The 15,271-nt window shown below is 47.5% G+C and overlaps 1 protein-coding gene and 1 long non-coding RNA gene across 2 annotated transcripts in view; one reads left to right on the top strand and one right to left on the bottom strand.

The window, feature by feature from the left end:
• mura (ring finger protein murashka) overlaps positions 1-15,271 on the bottom strand; it is a 195,311-nt gene that overhangs the window by 174,182 nt on the left and 5,858 nt on the right. The window lies entirely within an intron of this gene.
• On the top strand, positions 1,175-7,206 carry LOC142776816 (uncharacterized). Its single transcript, XR_012887818.1, has 2 exons — positions 1,175-1,556; positions 6,313-7,206. It is a non-coding gene; the product is annotated as an uncharacterized LOC142776816 (long non-coding RNA).

The following is a 15,271-nucleotide window of genomic DNA, read 5'->3' as shown; positions in this document are numbered from 1 at the left end:
GCTGACATCGTAGATAATACAGCACACGTGCGCCTGTTAAACGAGTTCAATGAAACGCAGCCGTTGCACAACTGCTTTCGAAGAAATCAAAACTTGCCCCACCGTGGTGGTCTAGTGGCTAAGGTACTCGGCTGCTGACCCGCAGGTCACGGGATCGAATCCCGGCTGCGGCGGCTGCATTTCCGATGGAGGCGGAGATGTTGTAGGCCCCTGTGCTCAGATTTGGGTGCATGTTAAAGAACCCCAGGTGGTCGAAATTTTCTGGAGCCTTCCACTACGCGTCTCTCATAATCATATGGTGGTTTTGGGACGTTAAAACTCACATATAAATCAGAAATTAAAACTTCTCGTCGCGACCTCTAAACGCTGTCTCGCGCGTGAGTAAATATCATGACGCATCTGCCACCGAACGCACCTATCGCCGAAAACGTTTCGAAATATGTGAAATTGACAGCACCTTTAGCTAAGATGAGCACGGGACCTATGCTTTCACATTTGATTCTTTTCTTCAATCTTTGACGTTCGCTTCGCTGTATATTTAAGGTTTCACCTTCAACTTATTCACATGTGTTTCATATTTATTTCACCTTAATTCATACTTGATTCAGCTTATGCACTTCATGATGACTTCTAATCACTTGGCATAAGCATATATACTGCTGTAATTTGATTTACCTAGGGGTTAAAGTAAGGAGGATGGGTGGGGGGGGGGGGGGGGTAATACAGTTCCGTTTAGCTTCAGCTGGTCCACTCCAGCACCCATCCAACAAGCGCCGGAGTTCAGGAGGAGGAATGAAGTTTTACTAACACCAACAGCTTAGTTGAGTATAGGCTTCCCACGTGGGGACATCGAAGTCTTGCCTCTTCGCCGCCTAGCGGGCTAGCTGTGTATAGTACAAAGTATCGTTGAGGTGGGAGCTGCGCTGGGCGGCATGTCATCTCGACGAGAAGGTTTCAGCGTCAATGGACGGTTGTTGGGGTTTACATTCCCATACAGCGTATACGGGAGCGAGGCTAACCGAGTCTTACAGACCTCACAAGTGTGGTTAGGATAAATGTCTGGGAAAATCTTGTATCGGTATACGGCGACGGGTAGACGTCTTGGCCTTTAGAGCGTGGTTGCCTGTACTCTGTTTAGCTTGTCATTAGGTTTGTGGAAAGTTCTTCTTTTGAGATAAAATGCTTTCGTGAGGTCGTTGTAGCTAGTGATTGCAATCACATTCCGCGGTTATATATATATGCGCTGCCTCCGGCACGATTGACTAGGCCTCATGCTATGGAGTGTGTGACCTCGCTGAGGTTGGTGGTGCGGTACGGATGGACGTCGCCAGCATGTGAGTCAGCAGGGGGGTGTAAGCGGCGCAATTGCATTGCCCCCCCCCCTCCGCTCAAGCCTCACAAGTACCTATACCCTCAACCAAGCTACAACATGCAGTGCTCTCTCCCTACACCAGCACGATGCAAGACTGGTTTGCACCTCCCCAAGAGACAATCCTGCCGATGACCGTGGTCGCTGGAATATGCTGGAATCCAGACTATCATGAATTGGTTTTCTGGTGAGTGAGAGGCTTGATTTGGGATGCGTAATGCTTTCTGTGAGCGGTGACCTTTCTTGTAGTTGTTGACTGCCGTGCAGGGGTCGCTCGCGATGGTGTGGCAGTCTGGGCCTAGGGCCGCCAGGGTGATGGGCTGATGGCAATCTCCGCGGCTTTCTTTATTTCTCTTTATTTTTTTCTTTTGCACAGTGGTGCCTTGTGCAGTGAAATTGTAGCTCTCCGATAATGACTTAACCTGAATAGCTGAGTTGAAGGGGCGCGACGAAAACAGGAACACAGGTATCGTCATACTGCTGCATGCATTGCCTCAAGACACTGAACATGACGCGCGTCACTGCCCTGTTTCTCGAGGCACCTGGGCGTTAAGCTATATATATATATATATATATACGCCCCCAACCATTCATCTATCCACCTACGTCTGGGTGCTCTCTTGATTACTAAATTAAGTATGGGAGGGCAAGAATGTCTGACGATGATGTTGACTGTGTGGTCATGACATGGATAATGGGAAAATCCCGTCGCGTACGACGTCCAACCCTTTAGACACATACCCGTATACCGTGGGCAGCGGTATAGACGCGGGCAGGTATGGACCTTTTTTTTAGGAGAGGGGGATTTCCTCCTTTCTGGGCTGTTTCGCGACAGTACAAAAGCCGACGTCACATTCTCGGCAGTGCATTTTTCGTGGGGTCACGCGCCCTAACAGCAACCCAGAGAGGACTATGGCAGCGCCCAGGTAGCCTAGAGTGAAAAGGTCTATAGGCGTCACGCATGTTGGACAGATTATGCCTACCGAAAAACGGTGCGAATAGACATTGGTGATTCAAATGCAAGGGCGCTTTTATATATCGATCTAAGCAAATCCGTTGTTACTCTTTAGTGTCCCTTTAACTCTGGCCCGTGGGTATGTGCCACACGTGACTTTTTGCTTCCTTTAGTCTTGTCAGCACCGAAGGCCAGAATTTTAGGAGCGAAGCTCCTAAAGGCGTGGGCCTGTCCATGCCTTGTATGTACGTGACCGCTTGTAGTTACACCTTTGCAAACTGCCCACTACTTTGTCCTTGCAAACATACCACTACGCCCCATAACCGATCCACCACTTCACCGATCATAAAGCAAATACTGTTGAAAAGTAGCCAATATAAAATGCAAGATGGTCGTGTACTTGTATCCAGGTGCACGTTAAAGAATTATAGATTGCCCCACTCTGTCCATTCCTTGGTTGTACATGACCGCTCATAGTTCCACCTTTGCAAATTTCCCACTTTTTGGACCTTTAAAACATCCCCATACACCCCATCACCGATCCACCACTTCACCGACCATATAAAGCCGTTATCATGAAGGAGGAACGGAAGCGACGATATAGCTGCCACTTACGAGTAATGAAATTTCTTCTATAAATATGCACAGTGTTTGTCACGTCTCTGACGATGTAGTGGGCGATGTTCGCGGATGGTTCACGGTTTAGCGATGAAACAATACAGCGCTTCGCCCCACTCATCATCATTCACTCCGTGGATATGCTGTGATTTTTTTTTTAACTCACGAGCCGTACAAGGATTTCGCCTTCAAACGTGGATCATGGGAATCACGGGAAACCGGGACATCGGCCGCTCCAATAGGGATGCTCGATCACAGGGCGCCGGCTGGCCGACTGCGCCCGTCTATTCCATAAATCACACATATCATCATCATCATCATCATCATCATCAGCCTGACTACGTCCACTGCAGGACAAAGGCCTCTCCCATGTTCCGCCAGTCAACTCGGTCCTGTGCTTGCTGCTGCCAATTTATACCCGCAAACTTCTGAATCTCATCTGCCCACCTAACCTTCTGTCTCCCCCCAACCCGCTGGCCTTCTCTGGGAATCCAGTTAGTTACCCTTAACGACCAGCGGTTCTCCTGTCTACGCGCTACATGTCCGGCCCATGTCCATTTCTTCTTCTCGCACATATATGGTCGTACAAAAAGAAAGGTCGTCATGTCTTTTTTTTTTTACCACCAAACACGCGGTTACTGCCATTGATCGCGACCTTCACGCGTTTTCAATGCTTTTTCGATGCAGTACCGTGTCACCATTTTTCTCACGCGTTTCCATGTACGCGCATGACGCGCATATGGGCTGTGTAGATGTATAAACAAACAGACATGCTTCACCAGGCGAATTTTCTCATATCTCTAGCGCCCACCCATTCTTGTGCGTCAATGCATGACTAGTACTTTTGTGAGCGATAAATAAATAAATAAATATTTGAGCATGGAACGAAGCTTACTTCCAGAAACTGATTGATTGATATGTGGGGTTTAACGTCCCAAAACCACTATATGATTATGAGAGACGCCGTAGTGGAGGGCTCCGGAAATTTAGACCGCCTGGTGTTCTTTAACGTGCACCCAAATCTGAGCACACGGGCCTACAACATTTCCGCCTCCATCGGAAATGCAGCCGCCGCAGCCGGGATTCGAACCCGCGCCCTGCGGGTCAGCAGCCGAGTACCTTAGCCACTAGACCACCGCGGCGGGGCTTACTTCCAGAAACTATGCTCTAAAATAGTGTCTCTTTGAAACTCAATGCAAACAAAATGCAAACATACAATATAAGGTTCCCGATCTGAAAAAAAAAAAAAAAGCCAGCGTGTCCTTTCTTACACGTTCTTTTTTTTTTTAAACCGTGATTGGCGACAGAGTGAAGGAGGACTGCACAGTGCATACGGAAGACATGAACAAGAGCACTGAACTTCCGAAAAGCTCGGCCGAATAACTATTCTGAGCATATAATTAGCGCATCCTGTTGAGGCTGCGAAAAAAAAAACTTGGAGCTTCGTTACTTTTCGTCATACGCGGGTGGTTGAAATTTCCGAAGCCCTCTAGAGTAAGGCGTCTCTCATATGGTGGTTTTGGGACGGTTAAAACTCCACATACCAATCGTCAACGTTGCATCATACGCGCGCCACTGACGTCGAGTCGCCATATATGGCAAAAAGCCACGAAAGGCATGACTGACGCCGTGCGCGACTCACGATGATCAAAGTCGGCCTGTGCGGGAAATTAACCAATCACCGAAGAGTGACGCATTCACCACAAAATCGGCAAAATGGAGGTCGCCGCCCGCCGTGATATGCACATACGCTAAACATCGTGAATGAACATTCTGCGCCCACTTAAATAATCATGTTCGGGACTGAGCAATAAAATTAAAAACGATTTAAAATCAAGCGTGTTTTCCAAGCAGACAAATAACACGAAGAAATGCATGCACACCCGAGAATACTATGGTCAAATAAACATTGACACGTTCCAAAAATGGCACGAAAGCCGACGTTCAGTACAACATGTGAAGTTCGATTCGCTTGTTTACCTTGACCAGTGCTTTCCACTAAAACCGTATATTGTCTCAAAGCGAAATCTGCACTCAATCATGCGACACCGATTTCTGCATGCACTGTTAAACGCGTGAAGGTGTAAATTGTATAACTCTTTAAAACTAAACAATTGCGCTTTGATGGATGTTAATCAGTACGGTAGAGATACGTCATGACAACTTTACATTATTATTATTATTGTTATTATTATTATTGTTATTGTTATTAGTAGTGGTAGTAGTAGTAGTAGTAGTAGTAGTAGTATTTGCTTTTGATACACAGGAAAAAACAGACGAATTAGGGAGGGAAACAGGCTGGCAACTGTCACCTATAGCGGGTCACAACGCCTGCCTGCATCTTTGTAAAAGAGAAAAACAAAGGAAAGAAAGAGGAATTAAAAAAAATAACGCAGACGTAAACACAAATAGTTAGTCACTTGGCAAAATATCTATAAAGGTGGGGCCAAACCGGTTCTCTACAAAGTTAGTATAGGGCGTACAGAGGGCAGCAGATTTTGCCAGGAACATGCAAGGGTCGTGCACATATTCCATGATCGATATCCATATTCCCGAGTCCATATTCCATGATCAGCATTGCCCATCGAAGAATATGGACTTATTGGACATTGGTGTAAACAGTTTTAATGTACACGTCCGGCCGCTATTGAAGTTTAACATTAACGCGTCGATAAGAAGGTGTCTTGTATTCCACTAAAACATGCTCTCGGTGTATTCTAGCTGTGTATCAGACGGACAAGTGCGTTTCTTTCGGACCAACGAAAAAACCAAGCACATACGCACACATACATTTTACAATGTTCCCGTAAACGCAAAAAAAAAAAAAATAAATCAAGAGCCAGAAAAGAGCAAGTCTTATGAAGGCCAGATATGCTTCCTCCGGGATGCCACGAAGATGCGCTCGCCGTGGCCTGCCTTATGTAAACGAAGCATTCGCAGATGTTACGCAACTCGCGGAGCTTGTTACGCCGAGAACGGACGCGTACACTCCCGAAACGCAAAGGAAGGCGAGGTCGATGTATATATACTCTTTCGTAAGTTCCCCGGTAATAAACAGCTACGTAAGCTATGATCGCTGCATTCAACTGCATGACGACAATGCCTACTATACACTTGACCAAGAGTGACATAATCGATATCTATGGCGTGTACAAGGACACGCACGCACACGCACACACACACACACACACACACACACACACACACACACACACACACGCACACACACACACATACACGCACACACACACACTATATGCTCGCCCAACTTCAGTATAACGACATGTCCAAGTCCACGTCGTATCCATCGTAGAGTCGCAATCGCCGACGCCATGACTAACTTCGCCTATTTTTTTGTTCTCTTTTGCAGCTCTTCTGGTGGCAAGACACGTTCTAAAGGTGCTCCTGCGGTTCCTCTCTCTCGTTAAACTCGGTGTGCACTCGTTCGTTTACTGCCCCCTTATGACGTCACGATGCGGAAACTTCCGGACCCTGCGTGGCCACCATTTCCTGCACGACGAGCTCGTGCAAGCTCGCTTTAAGATCATCCTCGATATCTGTTCAACTGCGAAGGTCGTGCAATGCTTCATCGATGAACAAACAGCACATGTGTTCTTTGACGCGTGTGTCCTGGAAGGGCAGCAAAATAACGCGAAGCCGGCCAAATTTTTTTTCTTCTTCTAAATTTTCCTCGCAACAAGTTGCTATGAGATCACCGAATCCAGATGCAATGAAAACAAAGGACAGCTCAAGGCACTATTGAGTCTTCCACGTGGCTTCACTCACTCCTCTTTTGAACGCTTTCCGAAACCGTGACGACTTTGACACTTGATGCAACTTTTGGCGGCTTTTGACCGTTAAGGCGCACAAAGCCACACTCTGGTGGCCTGAAAAGTTATCAGTATGCAGTGCGTGTGGAGAGGAGGAAAAAACGGCCGAACACTTGATAATGTTCTGTAAAGGGCTTCACCCTATAGTTCAGGATGATGGTGCAGAGTTTTTCAAAGCACTGGGATTTAGGGACAGCGAGGGCAAAATAGACTTTAAGCGGGTAGACTTAACTAGAAGGAGGTTATTTGATTGGTGGCTAAAGTCAAGGCACGAGTGAAAATTAAACCCATCACTGCGAAGTACGAATCCTCAACTTCATTATTTAAAGGAAAAAAAAGGATAAATGTAATGGTTAGTTCACTAAGTATTACGGCTAGGTGGCGTTAGCCGCCGCCCGATCTAAATAAAGAAAAATAAATAAAGAAAAATGACACCGGTCGTTGTTCCTTTTCCCTCGCCGCCGACCCGGGAGATTCACGGCCGATGGCGAGTTAAAAAAACAACAACACATTAATCACGTGCATGTACTGAAGAAATCCAGCGCACTTTTCCGCATAGCGAATCGAAAGAGGAATAACAAAATGGCCTCGGCGAACAACACAATTGTCACTGGCGTGGCCACAGGTGCCGTTGGACGAAGCACCGCGTCGCACACAATGCGCGTGCCAAGCCGTGCGCACATTTCGAATCGTGGCTTCCCGCGCGCGACGACAGCGGCGGTGACAAGTGCGCACTCCCCCCACCCCCCGATTGTCTCTCGACGCCACCTTTAGCTTATGGGAGAAATGAGAACCTGTCAGCCGCGACTGCCTGCGTCACAACGCCACTGACGTCAGCGGGCGCGGAGTTTCGAGCCGAACCGAAGTCGAGTCGTGGCCGGTCGTTATCGCAAGACGACGAAGCGCGAGTTTCACTTTTCCGCAGTTGCGAAGTTACGGCGAAAATCATTTCTCTTTTTGTCTCGTCCAGATGCGTTTCACGATGACCCGTCGCGAGATGAGTTCACGAGGGAGAGCATCGACTGTAAGCAAAAGATGGCCGAAATGGGAGTTTCTCCAGCACATGAGCCCGTAAAACTCCCCTGCCCCAATCATTTACTCCCTGCTAGGGAGTGTAGTCAGCACATGTCGTCGTCAAACGCCCCCTGCTTAATGACTGAGTTTATGAACGACATGACCTTGTTAAACTCCCTGGGAAGTTTCAAGCCACGTGGTTACAATGGGAGTTTTAAAAACCGTTTTTGGACGTGACGTGCGTGTGTGTGTGTGTTTGTGCGTATGCATACGGGCATATGTTTGCACGTCAGTGTGAATCACCAGTGCTTTGTGTGGGTGACCGTGTGAGCATCTGTCGACAGGCAACAAAATTATAAGTACAGCGAAGAACACCAGTGACCGGTTGGTGCTGACTGTAAACATTTCATTATATTTCGCACCGTTGAACCACGCTGGACATCGGTCCGATTCCTTAATGAAACGCCGCGAATGCCGCGCTTCAAAGGACCGAGTTACAAAAAAGTTCGAAGAATAATTTAATGGCAGCAAAAGTAAGCTGTTACGATCGTCAGCGATTGCTCCTGGAGTTTCACCGTAAAACTTCGAAGCGGTCTGAAGTAGGCTTCGCTCGACTACGGCAGGCTGGCCGGCAACCGGTGTGATAGTTGCGCCGGCGACGCACTCGCCCCATCTCCGCCGATGGTGGCTTCTCGGAGTGTCACCGGTATTTCACCGGCTGCAACATCTAAGCGGTAAGAAGGCCTCGCTATGCCGTCGGTATCAAGCCGGCGTCTTGGCGAGCTTGCACTGCGCGCCTACCGGCGTGGCGAGCTCTACGAGCAAGCACCGACCACCGGCGAGGTAAAGAATGAGTTTTACAAAAACTAAAGGCTGCTGGGATGAATAACAGACTTCTGCGCCTTGCGACGGCAGCTCGAGCACCGAAAGAGGCGGAGACACAAAGAAACAGCGTATACGGCATGCATGCCCATGCAATGCATGCGAACAACAGGAACCGCGACTGCGAACCGTCTTGTTCGTTCCAAGTCTATTGCTCCGTAGCTTAAACTGCGTGGATAGTCGACACCTATTTCAGTGCATGGGAAAAATAACGAGACGTAAACTGCACACCAGCAAGCATTTTGTGACCGCCAGCTGTCATTCATCGAATCACCGTGCCGTACTCGTGAGTGAGGCTTCGAACATGGTAGCGGTGGTCCACCTCGGTTCATCGCTAGAGCTGCTGATGTGCGTCGTTGAAGTGTACATGCACGGCCGCTCGTGCTTTGTGTACGATTCAGTGCATTGTACGGATTCACACACAATACTCCGAACGCAAATTCATCCCGTATGACAGAGGACCAACTGATAAATAACTTCTGCTATATTAAAAAAAATATTCAATTTTAGACAGGTTTGGGATAAAACGCATGTTGGCTGAAGTGCTTACATCAGGCCACCGAAAATATATCCTTACGCGCGTGCATGTTTATCGCCTAATTATTAGTAAAAGAAGAGTCCCACCAGAGCTACATGAGAGGTCAAAATGTAGTGGGTGTATAATCTGGCAACTGTGTGCAGCGCAAGCAGCAAGCTGTGGTGAGTGTGACTGGTGTAATATTACGTGAACGTTGTGTGCATGTGTGTGTACTGTGATCAATGTTGTGCGCTTCGAAGGTAATGTAATTAAAGTTACGCTTGCGCATGGTACGGCTGCGCACGTGATTTTTTTCAGGTTTTCAAGTTTTATTCAACAACGATGTCAGTTTACAGAAAAGCGCGTACAGGATTGGTAATACACACAAGGAGCCCTAAAGTTTTCTCAGTGGATGTTAAAAATTTACTCTCTTACTGGCCTGAAAAAGTTTCCCGATGCATAAAAAAAAAACACCCTGGCACCATGCCAAAACCCCCTACTGATGGGGAGTAAATTTCTTTACTCCCTCCGGATGGTGTTTATAAAACCCCCATCGGTGCGTGTGCTAGAGGACAAGTCATTTACTCCCATCTCGGCTTATTACTGTTTGATGTGCTCCAAGCTGATCTTGTTTTAGAGGAACGTGGCATTAGTCGGGTGGTCAGAGCGTGAGGCACCTGCAGGGTCTGCCATGTACCCACTGGCTTTTAGATGTATACACCATAAAGTTTACCTAATATACTCTAGAAGAAACTCTGGCGCTAGTGTCTATGGGAACTGCAAGGCATCGTGCTTCAGCAAGCCTGGGATTTACGGGTAGTACACGGATTTGTCTGTTCTTTGTTCTTTCAGTTCCGTTCGGCGCTGTGTCGCGAGAATTTCAGCAAATGTGCAGCAAATTCAGTGCAGCACCTTAACCTTTTACGCTCACCAATTTAAATCGGCTCACAAAGTTCACAAAGGTCCGTTCTTTTATTCGAAACAGAAGCAAAACACCGCAATAAACAAATGCGGAAGTGCGTTCAAAGCCCGCAAGTACGAACACTATAGGAAAATCCGTGCACTGCAGTCACCATTCACATGCTGGCTGAACGAACGTATAGCACCGGAATCCCCTCAAGTGTATTTTAAGGAAACTGTATACGCCCACAACGACGCTGTGCCGTGCTAAACCGCTCACCCTCTCCCTCTAGAGCAGGGCAAACGAAACCAAGAGACACCCACAATGTGCGCATCACTTGTCATCTGTCTGGGGAGTCGCTTGCTGGATTCCATGCCGACCGGTTGTGCGCGCGCGCGCGGATCTCCGGCGTCAGCGTAGCTCTGGCCGACTGGGCTCGCCCTACGTCACCTCCTGCCGCCGACGGCTTTCGACGACAGTGAAGCTCTGACTTACTGGACCTGCTCTACGCCATCTACAGACGCCGACAAGAGCTCTCGCAAGTGCCCCGTCCTCGGACTCCAGTGTCCGTGCTTCCATCTTTCCTATCTCTTCTATCCCCTCAGTTTGTTGTCGCTCGCTCTGGCTTACCACCTCACGTCTCTTCTTCTCTTCTTCTTCTTCCTTTTTTCTACACCTTTACTCCTACCCCTTTTTATCCCTCCTCACCCCCATCCCTTGTGAGCTACTGTTGAGGTGTCGCTCACTGAAGCAGACAGTTACGGGGCTCACTTTTCTCTTCCTTTCGCTCTTAAGAATCACCACCCCTTGTCATCTGTGTTGTTCACTGAGCCGATTCCATCCTGGATACAATCCGCATCGCCACAACTTGTGCCTCATTGCACTGCTTCGCCGAGCACATCTTACTGAAGTCGACTACTCTGCGTATCACGTGACTCGACGTAACACCGTTCGCTGCTCTCAAACTCAACCGGGATATAAGCGGCCCGCGCCTGCAGCCATTATGACCACGATTTTCCTTGCAGTCGTTTTTGTTGCCCGCGCTACTGACCTTGTGACCCTAGCTCAAAGTTGCAATTGGCGAAAAAGCGCCCACTGCGTGATTTAATTTACAAGAAGGTGTGTTCAGGCTTTGAGTCGCAGCACAAAGCTTGTATTCCAAACGAAAAATCCGCGAGTAGCATCGTCTGCTCATTATATTTTTCGTCGCCGACTCTTTCTTGAGTCGCCCAAAAATGGCAGCCTGATGTGGACTGCTGTTCCGAGTGCATTTATTGGTTACCTAGGCTGTGTTCCAATACTCACCGTAGACGGCTAAATAGACAGCTAAATGGACGGCGGCCATCTGAAGCGCCATTCCAATTCTCACGTAGCCGGCAAAATGGACAGCTCCGCGAAGACCGCATCGCAGCCAAATACGATGCAGGCTACTTTGCTGTCTAAACAAGATGGCGGCTCAGCGAATCGCTCAGATAGATCAAATCTCGCCGGAATGGTCGTCTGCACAAAAACAGACGCTTTCGCAGACAATGTGAGTAACGTTTATTTGTTTTTGATTTCAACACGAAATAAGCCAGAAAATACAACTGTAACGTTTGGTTATTTCAGCTTTTTCTTCTCAACACGAGGTGGCGCATCGTCGCGTAAAAGCCGATAGGAAAACTTATTGATCAGGCACTACCAGCATTAATGTACGCAGATGATATAGTGCTAATGGCCAACAACAAGGAAGATTTGCAGATATTGATGGACATCTGCGGTAATGAGGGAGATAGGTTAGATTTTAGATTCAGTAAGGAAAAATCAGCAGTCATGATTTTCAATGACAACGAAGGTAGTGAGCTTAGAATACAGGAGGACACGCAAGAGATAACAGATAAATACAAATATCTGGGCGTATGGATAAGCAATGGGACTGAGTATCTGAGGGAACACGAAATATACGTGACGACTAAAGGTAACAGGAATGCAGCAGTCATGAAAAATAGGGCACTGTGGAATTACAATAGGTATGATGTTGTGAGAGGAATATGGAAAGGGGTCATGGTTCCTGGGCTGACGTTCGGCAATGCGGTCTTGTGCATGAGATCAGAAGTTCAAGCAAGATTAGAAATTAAGCAACGTGGAATAGGTAGGCTTGCTTTAGGAGCTCACGGGAATACACCAAATCAGGGAGTACAAGGTGATATGGGATGGACATCATTTGAGGGCAGGGAAGCTAGCAGAAAGATAAAATTTGAGAAGCGATTGAGAGAAATGGGGGAAGAGCGTTGGGCTAGGAAGGTTTTCAGCTACTTGTACATGAAGAATATCGATACAAAATGGAGGAAGCGAACCAGGAAGTTGACTGGTAAATACTTAGAAAACAGCAGGTGGCCAAACGAAAAAGAACTATTGGTTAAGAAGAAAGTGAAGGAAACGGAGACTGACATGTGGAGAATGGGCATGATTAAGAAGTCCGCACTAGAGATCTATCGAACTTTTAAGCAGGAGATTGCCAAGGAAAGGATCTATGATAATACTCGGGGTAGTTCTCTACTGTTTGAGGCCAGGACGGGAGTACTGCGAACCAAGACATATCGGGCCAAATACGAAGGGGTAGACACAGTATGCAGTGCGTGTGGAGAGGAGGAAAAAACGGCCGAACACTTGATAATGTTCTGTAAAGGGCTTCACCCTATAGTTCAGGATGATGGTGCAGAGTTTTTCAAAGCACTGGGATTTAGGGACAGCGAGGGCAAAATAGACTTTAAGCGGGTAGACTTAACTAGAAGGAGGTTATTTGATTGGTGGCTAAAGTCAAGGCACGAGTGAAAATTAAACCCATCACTGCGAAGTACGAATCCTCAACTTCATTATTTAAAGGAAAAAAAAAGGATAAATGTAATGGTTAGTTCACTAAGTATTACGGCTAGGTGGCGTTAGCCGCCGCCCGATCTAAAGGGCACAGCCACATCCATCCATCCATCCATCCACCCATCCTGCCGTCCAGAAGTGTTTCAATTCTCGGACAGCATGGGCTCGGTGCTGTCTTCTAAGCAGCCTGCGTAGACTGTCTATGTGCTGTCTGAAAATTGTAACACATCCCTAGTCGACACGCATCCGCAAATACAGCCAGAACAACCAGTTTTTATATCAGGTGCTTCCTTTCGCCCGTATAAGCTTTCTATACTGATATGCTCCACTTGAGTATAACACCAAAACATTTTAAATGCGGAGAATTTTATAGTCGCACTTGGGGGTGTCGGCAATGTCCCCGACACCCCCACTGCGCATGTTTGCGTCTCGTGCCGCATGCTCGCGTCTCGTGCCAACTGTCGCACCCCCTCCCCTCCCTCCCCTCCCTCCTCGCCCCCAGCGTCTGCTAGTAAAAACCGACAGCTCGCGCTGCAGAACTGTTCACTGGCCACCCGCTACATGTAGGCACTGGATTGCGCGTTCGGAATTCAGTCAAGGGCGTCTTTACTTGGCTTTCACTTGACGCTTTTCCAGACTCGAGTAGATGCGATGGAAGTAACAGTACCTTCAACCAGTAGTGGGGCACAACCCAACATCAGCGTCCCACCGCTCGTTGAAGGCTTCTCCTTCATTCAATGAATACGAATAATAAAAACGAAATAACAGTTAAGCATTCCCAAAACTATACCCAACTACGCCACATTCACGCAATGCCCCTACCACTCTCCGACGCACTTACTCGAGTTCCTCCCATGGGAAGATGCGGGGGACCTTTTTTCCCCCTATAAAACTGGATCACTTGTGTTCTTTATGTGGGGGAGGAAGATGCACATCTAATACGGCGCGTTCTTTAAAGACGACGGTCTTTCTTGGGATACCTGAACGCAGAAATTTCGGTCTGTTTGCCTGTGACAGGATTCAGCCAAAGTTTAAACACTTGCTCAAGTCCCGGCCATTTTGAGCTGGTGGCTGCGTTCATACTTGTCAACATGGTTGATCAAAAAAGCCAATATTACGCATATCTGAGGCACAACATCAATAAGTAAGCATTAGGTGGTGTGTTCCTTCACTAGAAAATACAGCTACGTAATTATAAAGACTATATAGTGTTTCGTATACGCTGCGCTTAAAATGCGACGCCATGCACGATAAAGCGCTATGCCGATGATATGGTGCTGCCACATAGCTGCGGCCCTGGGTTCTGCACAAGCTCATGTTTCCCGACGACGCTGCCAGATGGCATCCATATCTCACGCGAATGAGACCAACACTGGTGTACTACGGTATGCCAGAAGACTATCGGCCTTTGACGGCATTTGCCGAGAAGCACGCCGATACGCTGTCAATTTTGCTTAAAGCGGCATCTTCAAGGTACCGCGAACCATCCAGCATAGATAGCGAAGGAGCGTATAGGGGTTGCACATCGAGACGTCATAGGAGGAATTAGAGGTAGCATATACAGTAACTCTAGCAGGGGCAGTAGGCGGGCACCGCGGGCGGCGAAAAGTGTGGTCACGTTTCGCACTTACCCACCAGCCGATGTTACTTCCGAGCATTGTACAGCCCATGGCAGCCAATCAGATCAGCAGCCACGGTGACGTCAAGTGGCCAGAGGATGTAACTCTCTTAACGGCCGAGTCGAAGCGATTCGCAGCATTAAAGCGTTGTAATAAATGACACAGTTTACGCAAAGGGCCCCAATCGATCTATAAATGGACTTGGTATACAGGTCCAATGTACTTGTACAAAATCGCGAAAACTGTTTCAGTGTCTATTTAGCAGCCGAGGGCCGTAGCTGCCACATCACCACGGCGAACTCCCCCCCCCCCCCCCTGGCAATAAATAAATAAATAAATAAATAAATAAATAAATAAATAAATAAATAAATAAATAAATAAATAATAAAGCAGGACAAACCGTGTCTGAAAGAATACATGTTTTTTTAAAGTTGCAGACTTAAAGCGCTTAAAATCGCCTCAACTAAAAAAGTTCAGAAGGTCTATACTCTAATGCTGTTTCTCAACGCTGAGTCCTGCAGCGTCATCGAGGTTTATGACATCAGGCAATGTCATGTTGACCTCTAGTGGCAATATCTTCATAAGTGTAATTGTATGATGTTCCAAAAAAAAATGAAACAAACAACACTTCAAACGTCCCGTCAAAGCTGCGCTCACTTGTGACAGTTGCATGTAGCGGTAACGAGGCGAGACGGTGCATCGTGACGTCA

The sequence above is a fragment of the Rhipicephalus microplus genome, chromosome X, assembly GCF_043290135.1.
Source record: "Rhipicephalus microplus isolate Deutch F79 chromosome X, USDA_Rmic, whole genome shotgun sequence".
In the NCBI taxonomy this organism is placed as follows: Eukaryota; Metazoa; Arthropoda; class Arachnida; order Ixodida; family Ixodidae; genus Rhipicephalus; species Rhipicephalus microplus.
Note: the sequence above shows the minus strand (reverse complement) of the source record. Positions and strands in the feature narration are given on the sequence as shown.